General features: G+C 42.6%; 1 protein-coding gene across 1 annotated transcript in view; it reads right to left on the reverse strand.

Annotated features, from left to right (window-relative positions):
- Nucleotides 1-12818, reverse strand: part of LDLRAD4 (low density lipoprotein receptor class A domain containing 4) — a 282754-nt gene extending 269936 nt beyond the window's left edge. Inside the window, exon 1 of the mRNA XM_082753635.1 lies at nt 12707-12818. The gene's annotated coding sequence lies outside the window, so the exon portion shown is untranslated. The remainder of the gene's footprint in view (nt 1-12706) is intronic.
- Between the last annotated feature and the right edge of the window lie 2024 nt (nt 12819-14842).

Consider the following 14842-nt stretch of genomic DNA (forward strand, 5'->3'; position numbering starts at 1 on the left):
TCCATGGCTTTGTAAAATGTTGCAAAGATTGTTTGATGGTGTTTTATGTAACAACAAATAGCACCAATGTGGCAAAAACTGATTGACTTGATACAAAAGTGACTTCATACAAATAAAAATGCATACGCTCACTGTCAGTGAAGTATTGTCAGCTCTTTCCCTTCCCAGAAAGTAAGCTGCATGACACTTGACTAATTACATAGACAACACTTAGAAGACATCTCAAGGATATAAGCCAGTGTTGATTACTTCAACTACATGCAACAGCTTCGTGAGTTTGTAACTTCCTTCCACTTGCGACAAGAGTTTATGTAAATTTTGCTCCTTTTTGGGACTCGCAATGTTTAGAATTCAGGTCATCTTTTTTCATGCTCTGTATTTTCTTCTACTTCACCAAAACCTTAGTCCTATTACAGAAGGTTGGACTAGATGAATTCCAGAAGGTCCCTTCCAACCTGAATTACTCTTTGGTTCTCTTTGTATCATCCGATGAGGCAAGAGTGAGTACAGAGCTCTTAACATGCCCACAAAAGATGTTTTACACCTGTAAGAAGAGAGGCATCTAAGCCTACAGCAAAGAAACAATCTTGTTTCTGTGCCTTACTTAGGGTCTATTTCTCAGCCTTATTTAGGACCTCCATAAACTACTAATTTTTGCTGAGGTTCGCCAAGTTCATTTTTGTCAATGTCCACTGATTTTTAAAGAAAGATTTCCAGGTAAAATTGACCAGAGTTAGTAGATAGTATCATTTCTGCTCCAATCATGCAAATAGCTGTTCAGAGAAGACTGTGATGGTCTCTCAGGGAAATCAATGCAACTATGCATATGAAGTCCCTTGCAAGATATGAATGAAGATTTACTGATGGACCCGATGGCACAGTTGTTTGTGTGCACACAAATGCATTTCTTCAGATTAAATTCACCAAATTACCTCAACACAGATTAATGCAATCGCCACGAACATGCCATATTCTTTTTCTTTAGATTTGCATTTTTCCTGTTGCTTTGCCCCCTTCGCAACTCAACTCTGACTCACAGACAGATTAGAAATCAGATCAGCCTAGAATTTGCAACACTGACTTAGCCTCTTTGGACTAAAAATAAACAGTAGATAGAGCGGCTGGGAAAAAAAAAAAAAAAAATCAATGACAGTCAGCCCCAACGTGCTCTATTTTACCACAGTAAGAACAAGCAATATCTGAAGTTTACAGGGCTTCTCTTCCCACAGCACATTTCCACCCCAGCTCCTGCAGCTCTGACCATGCAGGACCACCTGAGAACACACATAACTACAGTGTGTGCATTGAAGACCATGAGCCCCTTAATCTTGCAATAAACATTTCTGTTAAGGCAACAAAGTGAAATAATCACCTGGCTTATTCTGTGTAGCCGCGTAAAGCACTTACGGTGACAAGCCAGGCTCTCGCTGCTGCAGAAGGCAATCCTCACACGGCTCCCTGTGCTAAAATAATACCCTAAAGTAGTAGCAGCGTGATTGGATTTCGACATGCAGCTAAGGTCAGGCAGGTCTTGTGTCTGGCCTGCTGATCCCTCCAGCACCCCAACACCTGCGCGGCTCGGCCTGCCCGCACAGGAAGGCCAGGGCGACCTCCTCACAATGTGCTCACGTGGAGAGCAGGAGCACCACATCCTGAAGCAGATAAATACAGCAAACCCATCAAGCCCCAAACTTCCTGACATTCTCCAGAACGGGCAGGTTTATTTTTTTTTCTCCAGAGCACGGAGGTTTTGGTATTAATTTGACCAGGGAGGAAAGCTGGAGTCTGCTACGCAGAAACATCTAGTCAAATAAATACGTCATTAAGCTAACTAGCTACAGGATTGTCTAGCAGATGGATGACATCTTGGTTGCTAGTGGAACACTTTTCTATAGCCTTGTTTGAGGCAGACACATATGGCTCTCCCAAGTATTGATGCAAGCTCCCAGATGGACTAGATCATTGCTGACACCTTATTATAAACCCTAGAGATGAAAGAAGGGAGCACAGTTTTTGAGTCACAACACAGAACTCCAAAATAGTCAGACTTCCTAAAAATCAAGTCTATAACAGAATCTCAACTTCTTTTTGTTGCAAGCAACTACTTTTAACCAGGAACAGAAAACAGAGGAAATACTACAGACAGGATGATTAGAAGAGCCTCAAGGAGCTGTAAAGACCAGAAGATCCGTAATGTAGATGTATATTATAACTACATATAGGGAGCTACAACAGTTACAGCTCTGAGGATACAAAAAAATTTTATCTGCTCTGCAGCTGTTACCGACACCAAGGAGCTTCCATCTGGAATTTCTTGGTTGGGGTGGAAGGGAAAAGCAAAGAAGAGGAAGCCATTGAGACATTACAGATGCATGACTGCTCTGAAACGTCTGCATCCTAAAGTACAAGGGAGAGAGGGAAAGGGAAGTCTGTAGCTACAGGAGCGACAGGAAAACTAACAAATATGTGGGAGATAACAGAAGCAGTTGCATCCTGCATTTATTTTTTTGGTAGGTGTCAGAAACACACAAAAACATCTAAAGTACATGATGGGAAGAAGGCATATTTTATTTACCATGGTCAGACACAGGAAAAAAAATACTCATTTAACATTTTTACGCTGTGAAAAGAAACTACTCTTAGCATCCACTAATAAGTTTACTCTTCTCCTTCACCCAAAAATATGACTCATGATATAGGATGATGACTTCTTACATATTTTCCTTTGTCCTAGTACCTGCTATACCATGTAAACCACATAAGTTAGATTGTTGAGACTGTTGTAACTCTGTGACAAAGCTTAAAAACAAACAAAACTGAAATTTTAAAAACAAATCAATTCACTGGCCCTGGTAATATGTTCGGAATTCTGTATGTTCATGAGTCTAGGAGATGCTTAGGCTGCGAAAATCTGCCTCTGTTGCAATGGCCTTAGACTTAACGAGTGTGCAAACACTGTGGACATGTCAACTACAGTAGCTAATACATCACAACTCATTTGTCCCTTCATTTTATAAAGAGACACCTGTGTTATCACATCTTCAACCACACAATCATTTCAATGTATTGAGTTCAGAGTCACTCCCAAGTTTTCATTCATATAACCAGCATCTTTCAGGGAGCATTTTATCTTCTTGGTGGATTGAAAGTTCAGAAGTTTTTTGGGTTGGTTGGTTGATTTTTGTTTTGTTTTGTTTTTGTTTTGTTTTGTTTTTAAATAAGGAGAATACAGTTATCCTTGAATCATCTTATAAAATAGCACATTTATAAAGAATGAGAAAGGACATCCTTCTCCTCTTCAGAGAAAAAAATATAACCTCTACCACCATCACCTCATGGGCCTCAACAGGAACATCAGGAACAGTCTTAATTTTATAAGGGTAACTTTCAAAAGGGTGCAAATTGAACAGAACTTCAACTACGTACTCCGCACCTATGACTGCTTCAACTGGGCAGTTCCTCTTCTCTGCAATACATTGGTCCCTCTAGGAGATAAGTTCAGCTGGACAGAAATGGGGAAAAGAAGACAACTATCTCCTTTCTCAGAATGCTTCACGGTTCATTTTGACCCCTTAGAATATAAAAGCTTCAGAACAATTATTGCTTTATGTAAATCTTCCAATGCAAGATATAGGAAAGAGCAACTTAGAAATCTCTGTGGTCAGGGCTGACATGATGGAATGTAAATTAAAGCCTTTAGACAACAGTCTTTGGTTCTCCTGAGGAACTTCCTCAGATGAGCTCCAGATTGAAAAGAAGAGGCAAGACAGATATTAGTCAACATCCATGAAAGCATAATGAAACACAGCTCAGCCTAGAACTAGCCAGTTTCTGAGTTGCAACATATTTTTCAATATTATCCATTTATTTCAGAAGAGACAAAGCCCCAAAATTTCCTAATTTCTTACCAACTGAAGATTCCAGTTTTACATCTGCTGAGTAGGCCTGTTTTGTTTTGTTTTGTTTCCCTTACTTTTACTGGTTGGAGGACAGCCAGTTTCAAAATACAAAGGATCACTGCAGGTCCCCACATCTGAGGTGGGTCCTCAGGGATTTCTTCAGCCTTTGTCTCTGCAACAGACTTCTCATGCAGGCTGTGCAAGAAAACCCCATGTTCCTAGAAACACAATGTCCTTGGTCGCGGTTGGATCCTTGGCAGTTTTGCTCCATGCCAAGGACCCTGAAAACACCAGGCCTCCAGCCAAACCACAGTTCACCAGGAATCAAAGAGAGGTCACGTCTTGTTTTGGTTTGAGTGAAAGTCTGTCAAATCTAAAATATTTGCAATGAATCATCTCAAGTTTAATGTACTGCCATTTCTGACTAAATTACGTTCACTTGAAAGTTCACAATTAGCTCCATCTGAAATGCCTCTTCATGGCAGCATCGTGAAAACTGATCAATAATAAGTGACACTGAGGAAAGTCAAGATAAATCAAGCACGGGATAAAATGGTGGAGATAAAGTATGGTAAACATCTATGTCAAGAGGCTCTCATTCATACACAAATGGTTTCGTATCACTGTCACTCAACTTATGCTCTGAATGATGTTCTCATTCAGATGTAAAATGACCTTTGATTGATTCAAGCTAGAGCTAGAAGGCTGTTCTATATTCGACACAGCATTCACACGCAAGTTTAACATACTTAAGCATACACATCTTTACTTGACACTTCAGGTGATTTGCTTTGGTATCTCCATGTAGACACAATTAAAGGCTTTTATCTCCAACCTCTAACAATACCCAGAGGAAAAGAGGGAATGGGAAAAGGCAGAGTCTGTTGCTGCTGGTTGCATATTCAACTGGAGAGAGAACTCATCATCTCAAAGGACACTTCCAGGATATCTTATGCATCTAACTCCTTCTCTACAGCCCATCGAAGCCCTCTTTTTCCTCTTTAGCTCTTTTCACTCCTCTTGGATGATGAGTTTTTTTTGGCAATAAAAAAAAAAAAAAAGAAGAAGAAGAAGAAGAAACGTGAACTGAACACTTCTTATCTAATTTTTGTGCATTACCAGCACTAACACACACCAGCACTGTGGTATTTTTTTCTTGAAAATTTACCTACTTGCCCAGCAACCACTCATGAAAAAAAGCAGACCAATCTACACAGACTACCGGAGCTTTCTGCTGTAGGAGCTTTACATAATCCCAGTAATTTTCATCAAAGAGCTGTAAAGATCATTAGGACAAAACAGTGATTTTCACCTGTGAGTTAGAATCCTAGTCCCCACACCTACTGCAGGTAACTTCCTCTTGCAGCTAGAGAGATTTTTATCTCCCTAATCCTCAGTACATTAATGCCTACGTTAAAAAGTGATACTATCACTGTTATCAATCTATTTAAGGCGCAGTAAGAATAAAGTAAATTGTAAATTGCTTTGATGAGAAAGCTTTGCCATAAGGTGCTAAGTAGAACAGGTCAGATAAAGCATACATTTGACAAACATTGGCAGTATTTCTGTTCATCAACAGATGGTAGCTTTTTGAAAAAAAAAAATATTATTATTATAATCTATGTGAAAGTAAGCACCAAACAGTACCTGTACTCAACATAGTGCAAGCTGTTCTGATTGGATGGATGGATTGCTTTACACTTCCCAACAAAATAAAGTTAACTCATAACACAAGACATTTTAAGTGAAAATTGAGTATTTGCGAGAAGTTAATCTCAAACGTGCTGTTTCTAGAAACCTGTTAGGAAGGTTACTGAAACAGTATAAGGAATGTGAAAGAGTCACAAACACAGAAAACATACATTTTGGAAATATTTATAGAGCCCCTTCCCCTTCTACTACCCATACGAGTTTGGTGAAGAATCATAATTAACACAAAACTTTTGTAAAACAAAAACATCTACACATCAAGTGCTCTGGCCGACAGGGGCTATTAGTCAGCCCAAGCCTGGCTTCTATATGAGCGGCTGCAATCTTTAATTTAGGAGTATTGTATCTTATCTGGACACATATATATATATATTATTTTAACAAACATTCGATTTCATTTTGCTTAACACTAGTTAGGTAAAACCTACAAAACCAGTCATCCATTAAGGTAAAATTATGAGAGAGGAACATATACCTATTAGGTAATTCACAGAAGGCGCCAGTTCAACGGCTATGGAGATTAAATTAGGTTATTTTTAAGTGTTCCTCACATCATCTCCTATCAAACACCTCCTGCTGTGCTGCTCAGCTCTGACCCATAGGGCAGAAGGCAGGCAACAACTCACTTCTGTCTTACAAAAATCCCAAGCAAACCATAGCAAATGTCCAGTTGAAATTCCATATAATACAGGTCAAAATACGCTCTTAGTATCACTTGACACCATAACTAATGGTTAAGCAAAAGCAGAAAATGAAGCAACACCACTTACACCCAACAGTTGGGTGTAACAATTATACGTAAGGCAATTACAAAGACGTATATCTAGTAGGGATGTACTATAACAAATTTATATTAATTCTTGCTTCATGTGTCATTAACACCTAATGGAATGTTTAAAGGTGTTTACAAGTCCAAAGTAATAATGGATCACTCTTAATTAACACACAGTAACAATTTCACAAAAGTCTCAGTGGAAGAAGAGGGTTGTTAAAGAGATTGCTTCATATCTCAGTCACAGACTGCCCCCTCCTTTCCTTCTATGAAATGGAGAGCAAGTAGGTTACAGGTGTGAGAAGCCAAAATAATAGGCTCAGTTAGACCACAGAAAAACAGAACTAAAAAAGAATCACACATTTTCCTTCTAATAACCTCTGGAATCAAGAAGAGCAGAAGCTGTGTTTTAAGAACTGTTCTGTTTGAAGATGCTTGCAAGTACTGGACACAAAAAAATAAAGACAAGGTACAGTAGCCTTATACTGGCATATGCTGGACACTACTAGACAGATGAGTCAACCCTTATTTCAGAATTCCGAGTAAAACCAGGACTTCTCCACAAGAAGACAAGGTTTCCAGCCTTTTCTCAATGTTGAAGAGAGCTTAGACTTGTCTTTACTAAGCACTATCATGCATTCTAACAGAATTGTATACTATTGTCTAAAATTGTGACTTAAATATATTCAGTGGTCAAGAATTAAAGTAGAATCATTCAAACCTCAAGATACTTATCATAAAATTCTTCATAAGAGCACTTCTTGCCTGAAAGCCATTACATCTCTTACAGACAACTTCAGAACATATGAACAAAATGGTATATTGAACACCAAATGAATGAAAATCTCCAAACTTGACTTCTATAGACAACAGCAAGTTCAATATCATGAATAAGTATTTTTGAGAAACAGATTCATTGATAGTTTCCATTTTTAGGAAAAAGGGCACCAGGGTGCTTAGCATGGAAGAAATCAAGAGTACTAAGAGATGCAAACACAATGCAATTCCTGAAGACACTTCCTTAACACATCCCATTCCCATGTGCAGCATTCGAGCAGTGGGGCTTTTCAAGGAGATGCAGTCCCACCTTTCTGTACTAATCCTAAATATGTTGGTGCAAAAATGTGGGCACACTGTCCTCCACTTTCACCACGTTTCCTCCACCTTATAGACACCTAAGAATTAGTGTCAACACAGATAAAATTTTGTAACACCCTACTTAAAGATTCCCATACAACTCTCCAAAGACTCCATACGCTTGTCCCTTTTTCCACTGCAATTAAAGTTCAAAGACTTTAAAACTTTCATGTATTGCCTCATCTTAGTGAAACCAACCAGGAAATTATAATTTAGTCCAATCAAAATGCATACTTGAGACACTTGCTATTACTCTAGCGAGCAAAATTCCTCCTAAGAATAATTCCCCAAAACTGCACAATTGAAACTCATACTGGAAAAAGAAGAACAAGCACATGCATTTCTGAATTCAGTAACATGCAAAAACAAACAAACAACAGTAAATCCTCCCATTGGAGTTAAAAGAAATACTTTGGATAAAATATTTCAATCATGCCTATGAACCTACTTTTTTACCTACTTTAAATTTGCCTATACGACTTTATTTTTGCCTATACTATAAATTTGCTTATCTACTTTAAAGATGTTGATATAGGACTACTGCTTTTTCACTGAGCAAGGGAGAGACTAAAGCCTGGGAAAAATGCTGAAAATGTTTACGTTTTAAATGTCTGATATAATGTTTAGGTCAGAATATAGCTGACCTTGGTTTATCAGTTCCAACCCTCAGGGCCAAGCATTTGATTCTACACAAAATAATTTATTATGCTTCTAACATGGAAAAATGGAAAAATACCTCAGCTTGAACTTTTTTTTTTTTTTTTAAAGGTATCTTGCCATCAGGTCAAAAAGTCTACTATACCTGCACTTCTGCTTAACATGCAGCAAAACCGAGGCACAGTCGCATCAGGCAGAACCACGCCACAGGTTCACATTGCACACAACTCTTCTGGCAGCAGCAGTTCATGTATCCCTGCCTGCAACTTCACCAGCCTTTCTACATGGATGCTGGCAATCGCCAGCTTGTGTTGTTCCCCAAACTAACAACATTTGCAAGTGCTTTTCAGTTTTAGCAGATAAGTCTCAAAAACCACTATAATTTCCCATCCTCTTCTGGTGCTCTCCACAGAAACTAAATCCCCTAGCCCATAAACTACTTCCACAATAAAATAATAACCCAAGTGAACACAGCTACCTCGATGGGGAACATCCAAAGTCGTGCCCTGCAAGTTTCCAAAATCCAGCAGAGAAGATTTCTGATCAGTTGTATCTGCAAAATGCAGACGTGAAAAAATAACCAGTGGGTGTGGACATGTCGCTTTCCCAGCCCTCTCCCCACTGCACTCGCTTCCACCCCCAGCTTCTTTGCTGGTTTTCATGCAGATTTGTGCCAGACATTAGGCATCCTCATTAAGTGGTGTCTGGCAACCTGCCTAAGTTTTAGTGGGTTCTGGGAATGCCAATATATTAACCAGAGGACTTTCTGCATACCCTAAAGAGATTTTATTCAAGAAAAGTCAACCATTTGGCACAAAGAAAGCTTAATTCAAATCTAGGAAAGCTCTCCACTGGCAATAAGAAGAGAAATTGCATTTAGGTTCTTCCTAATTTCTGTCTCCGATCTGAAAGAAAAGTTTGATGGAGAGCAAGATCATTTAAAAGGTCAGAGTACTGTCTGTAATAGGATTTTAGAGAAAAGAAAGGCAGATATGAACGGCACAGACCCAGCACAACATCAAGAAAATGATTCATTTTCACTCCCTTGTCTCTTGTGACCAAAACAATCTTAATCAGGAAGATTAAATTTACCTACTATTATGCTGAGTGATAACGAATGGTGATATGGGTACTTGCAAATCTCCATCGCTTAACTAAACAATAAGAAAAAGCATTTAGCAAAATGCACCTACATTTAGCATATTCCAAATATGCTAAATCAAGGCATATGCTACTGAAATGCATACATTAAATAAATATAGATAATGAATACAGAGACATTTTGCCAGCATGAAGAACAGAAAACACTGTAATGCTGTGATCACTCTTTCGAACTTGCACGCTTCTTTTCTACTGCAGTCCCCTTACAGTTACTATCACTCAACCGACGGTCTCAGAAGCAAGCATGTAAAACTCCTCTCTAAAATAAATAACTTACATTTCTCTTTCAAATACATGGTTCAGAAGAATGCAAAGAAAAAAACAAGAGAAAAAAAAAGGTCAACAGCTTTCCTTCACTGGAACGTTCTGCGTGCACAGCACACAGGAAAAGTTAAAGGACACTGGACAAACGTGTCATTATTTTGTTCTGAGACTATTTCTGCAGACTTAGGTACCCAGAGAATCCCATTAATTGCACGAAGCTATTCAGCTAATCGAGTCCTCTGCTACCATTTAAACACCACTATCCATTTTTACAGAGAAATTCCTTTAAACTGACATTTACTTCAAACTCATCACTTTGATTTGTACAAAAACTTGCTGGTTTCCTGACAGCAGTTCCAAAATATCATGATCCCTTTATAATGACTAATTAGCACCAGAGAGCTAACAAGAAGTCAATTAAAACCAATTCCATTTAAATGTTTTAGTGTACATATTAGAAGTCTGGCAAAAATAAGATTATGTTTGGTGGGAAAGAAATTTTTAGCTATCTAGGCTGCCTTTGCTTAGACATCAACCTTCTAGGCAAGACGGCTATTCTTAAAAATAGCTGTCAACTGAGAAAAGAAAATGTGTATGTATGAATCATTTCACTACAGGGTTGGATTCCCAGCAACTGATGCACCACTGTTCTGGCATCAGTGCCTTTAACGAGCAGCTGATACTAGCTTGGTGCCATTGAAGAATTTCACGGTTACCACAGAACCAATCTGCAAAGATATTCGTCTCCATACTCCTAGAAGTATTTGTATTTCCTAACTGGCAATTCATTCGCAAGGAGCTGTTTTAAACCATTAGAAACCAGAGACAGAAGAAAAAGAAAATGAAAATAAAACTTTTCCAAGGCCACTCGTAAGTTAAATGCAAGAACCATTTCCACCAATACAAGAGTTGGTGGGCAGGCACATGTTTTTTAGCACTTCAGTTCTCTCAAAAGTAATTTAATTCAATACAATCTCTCAGACACTTTTTTTTTTTTTTAATAATAATTTACTTATTTCTGATTTACATATCCTGAAAGTACTCCCAATGATTTTAGACAGCATCACTCAAGCGCAACCAGTTCTTGGTGGTAGGGTAGCAGCCGCTAGAGAGAGTACTGCAGGGCAGCTGTAAAAAAAGAGAACTAAAGTTTGGACAAGAAAATTAGAGGGAAAACTTCATTCTCATTCAAAAATAAATAAATAAATAAAGACAGACGCGGTACCTTCAGCGAGCAGAAAACTAACTACAACCCATCTTTTCAGGTCTCGCCTTAATGGTCCTACGCAGAGAAAACAGCATTTTACCTGCTTAAAAATCACAAAGGGACAGGTTATCTCTAAACTGTTAGGTTAGACTACTGCTCAATGATTTGCAGCTCACTAAATGTAATTCTGCTATGCCTCAATCTTGAATCCCAATTTCCTTCTACTCCTGCAGCTTCCATCGAAGGCTGTACTCAAGCTTCATCAGCCAAACGCTGCCTAGTGTCTGTAATGTTTCAATTAACATAAACCAATGGTCTGTAATATACTGTCTCACATTGTTAACTCATTCTGTGTTACGCATTTATCATCATTTAGGCCTGCACGGGCTTCTTAATTTACTGGCGAATACCAGTGTGCTTTATGTGTATGCAGCAATGGTCTTCACGTACCCAAGAATCAGAATTAAGTAAGCTGATATAAACGCAGAATAGCTAAAAAGGTGTAATTTTACTTCTACACATAACCGCATACTTGGCGCATTCCGATGTCAGTCCTCCTCACACTGCTCGCTTTATGTATCGCAGTAACTTAATACCTGGTGCTACCACTCCGGCACAGACATGGATGGGGACAGCACCATCACTATTCAGCGAGTGTGGACGTGGGGAGGTCGGTCCCAAGAGTGCTTCCCACCAGCGTGCTGTGTTCCCAGCCAACCTTCCCCTGGTGCTTACAGTCACGAAGCCCTAATATTTATATTCTCATTAGTGGGACCATACACGTGTGCACCACACGCACAGTTATTCATCTCTACTCAACAGCGCATCACCCGTTGATTAACCAATTCTGGGTTGTTGCAAGGAGTCTATTTCCTACAAGCCTCACCCAAGAAGCGACGCGGGGAGGCAGAACACAAGTTTTGCCATGCAAACACCACTCAGGGGCTGAGGGATGAAAAGCCAAAGGCGCTTCCCAGAAAGAAAGGTACATTACTGTACTTAGGCAGCATCTATGTTCTTACCTCGTCTGTGCCTACCGGTAATTGCCTCTCAGGCTTTCCTACTGATGAAAACTCTCTCCCTCCTTAGCTAGCCTCAGACGGAAGGCGCTGCACACTCTTGATGCTACATGGTGCACCTTCCCATTCCCCACACGTTTAATGCAAAAGTTTTTCTCTTTGCAAGAACAGATCAACTTCCCCGTTTTCCTTCCTGCCAGGAAGATAGCCACGTTTCAAATCAATAAAACTTTTACGACACCAAACGCTATTTCTAGCGGCGTATAAAATCATTCACCAGATCCCTGCTCTCTCGCACAGCCATCACTTGCGACTCACAAAAGGCTCTGAACCTTCCTGGAGGGGAAAATCCCGGCACAGCCTTCACGGCTGTGGGCACCCAGTTAAGAAGGTGTACCTCCAAGTGAAAAAAAAAATAATAATAATAAAAAAGTTACTTTCAGCGTTTTGCCTGTTTCCTGTTTATTCCCCGGTGAAGCCTACCCCCAGCGGCGCCCACCTACACGCCGTGAGCCCGGCTCGGAGATGCGGGATGCACGCAGCCAAGGCGAGCAGAGCTGCACTTCTGCTAATAAACTTTAAAAAAAGAAAAAAGAAAAAGGGAGGGGTGGGGGGGAAGAGAGGCACTTTGTCAAATATAGGTCATTTGTGCGCCAAGGCGGCAGCCCCCCCGCTCCTTGTCCTTCCTGCCAAAGTTGCCTGCCCGGAGCGCGGCCTCTGCCGGAGGGGGGGGGGGGGGGTGTCGTTTCGGGACCCCGAAATCCCGGGACCCTGAAACCCCAAGCCCCTGAAACCCTGCAGCGAGATCGGCGCTCCGGCCTCGATCAGCTCCCCGGGGGCCACCCCCCGGTGCCCCCCCAGCCGCTCCCCCCGCACTCACCTCCCCCCGGCCCCCGCCGAGCGGACGGGGCGCCCGCCGCCCCCGGCAGCCTCCCTCGGTGCGCTGGGGCTGGCTCCGCGGCTGGCTCCGCGGCTGCCTCCAACTCATCCCCAGCCTCGCCGCCTCCTCCTCCTCCTCCTCCTCCTCCTCTCCTCCTCCTCCTCCTCCTCCTCCTCCTCCCCCCGCCCTGCCCGCCCCGCTGGCTGCCGCCTGTCTGCGGCGAGTCTGGCTCTGGCGGCCGGGCGCGGGGCCGCCGGCGCGGGGGAGGGAGGAGGAGGAGGAGGAGGAGGAGGAGGAGGAGGAGGAGGAGGAAGCGGGGGAGGGGCGGCTGTGCTCCTTCCCCTCCCCTCCTCTCCCCTCCTTTCCCCTCCCCTCCTCTCCCCTCCCCGCCCCGCCCGGCTCGGCACAGCCCGGCTCGCCAGCCCACACCGCCCCCTGCCGGGATAATGCGCTGCGGCCCCCCCCAAAATGCCCCTTATCCCTCCCCTCCCCAAATTTTGGGGTGAGGGGAGAGCAGCCAGCCCGAGGCTCCCTCTTCCCTCCGCAGCCGGTGCTGAAGGCAGGGTGGGCACGGCAGGGTGGGTGTGCGTGGTGGGGGGGGGAGGCTCAGGGCTCGATTTTGTCCCGTGCAGAATGAGAAATTTTGTGACATCTCCAAAAAATGTTGCCAGACTGGAAAACCCCGTTCTGGGCACGGCCCCACAGGCACGAACCCAAGGCAGGGTTCGGCCGCGCCCCGCAGAAGGAAGGCAGCGCTCAGCCGCAGGTGCTGTCCAGCTCGGGGCTGGTGACAGCCCCAGTAACGCCATCCAGCCTCCTGTCACCATCCCTCTCCCTGTCACCGTCCCTGTATCTCCATCACCCCCCTTGGGACACAGGGCTGGGACACCCTGGGGGAACCCAACCCTCAGCTGTGCCCAAACCGGGTGGCAACAAGCCCAACAGCCACAAGTTGTGAGTAAGTTTAAACACCAAAATGTTGGCGCACACCGTCACCACGGGGAAAAGAAAAGAATCCCCATTTCTACAAATTCACATCTTCAGTCTCAGTCCACATCCCCACCCATGAGGGACTCTGAAGATTTTCCCTTCCTCACTGTGCATGTGAGCCGAGAAGGAACAGGAGAAGTAGCAGGGAGTGGGTAACGCCATGAGCTCTCTTACTCACCTTAAGCATTGCCTGTTGGACTCAAATGTGCTTCTGAAGCTGAGGTGGTTTCCTTTCTGGCCTCACCTCTGTCCAGCAGCAAGCTGAAAGGAAGGTGCAAGTCCACCAGCAGGAGACGGGAAGCTGTCAGGGTGCTGATCCTGCAACCCAGGGCCAAGGAGGCCACGCTGTGAAGATCACAAGGGCCAAGGCCCTCAGCTTGAGCTGGGGTCAGCAGGTGAGACAGCAAATGGGGAAGCAGAGGATGAATTCCAAAAGAGAGAAAAAAACAGCAGTGAGAGATAATTTTAGCAACCATATGTTGGATTAATCAGCAGGGAGCCAAAGAAGTATCAAACAATACAGGAAAGAACAGCTTCCAATAATCAGGGCGATATGTCCGGGGGCTGCTTGTCCTGAAAGTTGCAAAAATCAGCCAAAGCTCACAGGCTTAATCATCACCACAGTCAACTCTAATCTGCATTTCACTGGCAAACTGGGAGAACCCCAATTTCCAGTCTGCAAACCGTGGTTTGCAATCAGGAATCAAGCGCCCCGTTTCCCAGTGTGTCCTGGTAATGTGTGCGTGCTTCGTAACAAATGAGTCTGACATGCTTCGGCTCTGTTCCTTCAATGACTTCTCAAGGAAAATAAGAAGTCGCTCACTTCAGGCAGAGATTCTTGTCGTGTGCAAAGTAATATTCACAACACATGGAAAACTTTGCAAGGCATAACAAAATCACCCATCAAGTAACCATATCTACGCAGTACCTACACAGTGGAAAAAATTGCCTCTGGAAAGGAAAGATGTGGAAGAGTAGATTAAGCGGACTACTTTTGTTTACTTTCACACAGAAAACCAATCCTTTATTGTGATAACAACACAGTGAATTTTCCCTGAGAGCACCTCTACCGTACATGGTCCCTTATGAACTGGTGCAATCTATCACAAGTTCTGTAGTGGACATCATGCTTGTAGATATAAAGCC

Source organism: Aythya marila, assembly GCF_965140915.1.
Source record: "Aythya marila genome assembly, chromosome: 2".
Classification (NCBI taxonomy): Eukaryota; Metazoa; Chordata; class Aves; order Anseriformes; family Anatidae; genus Aythya; species Aythya marila.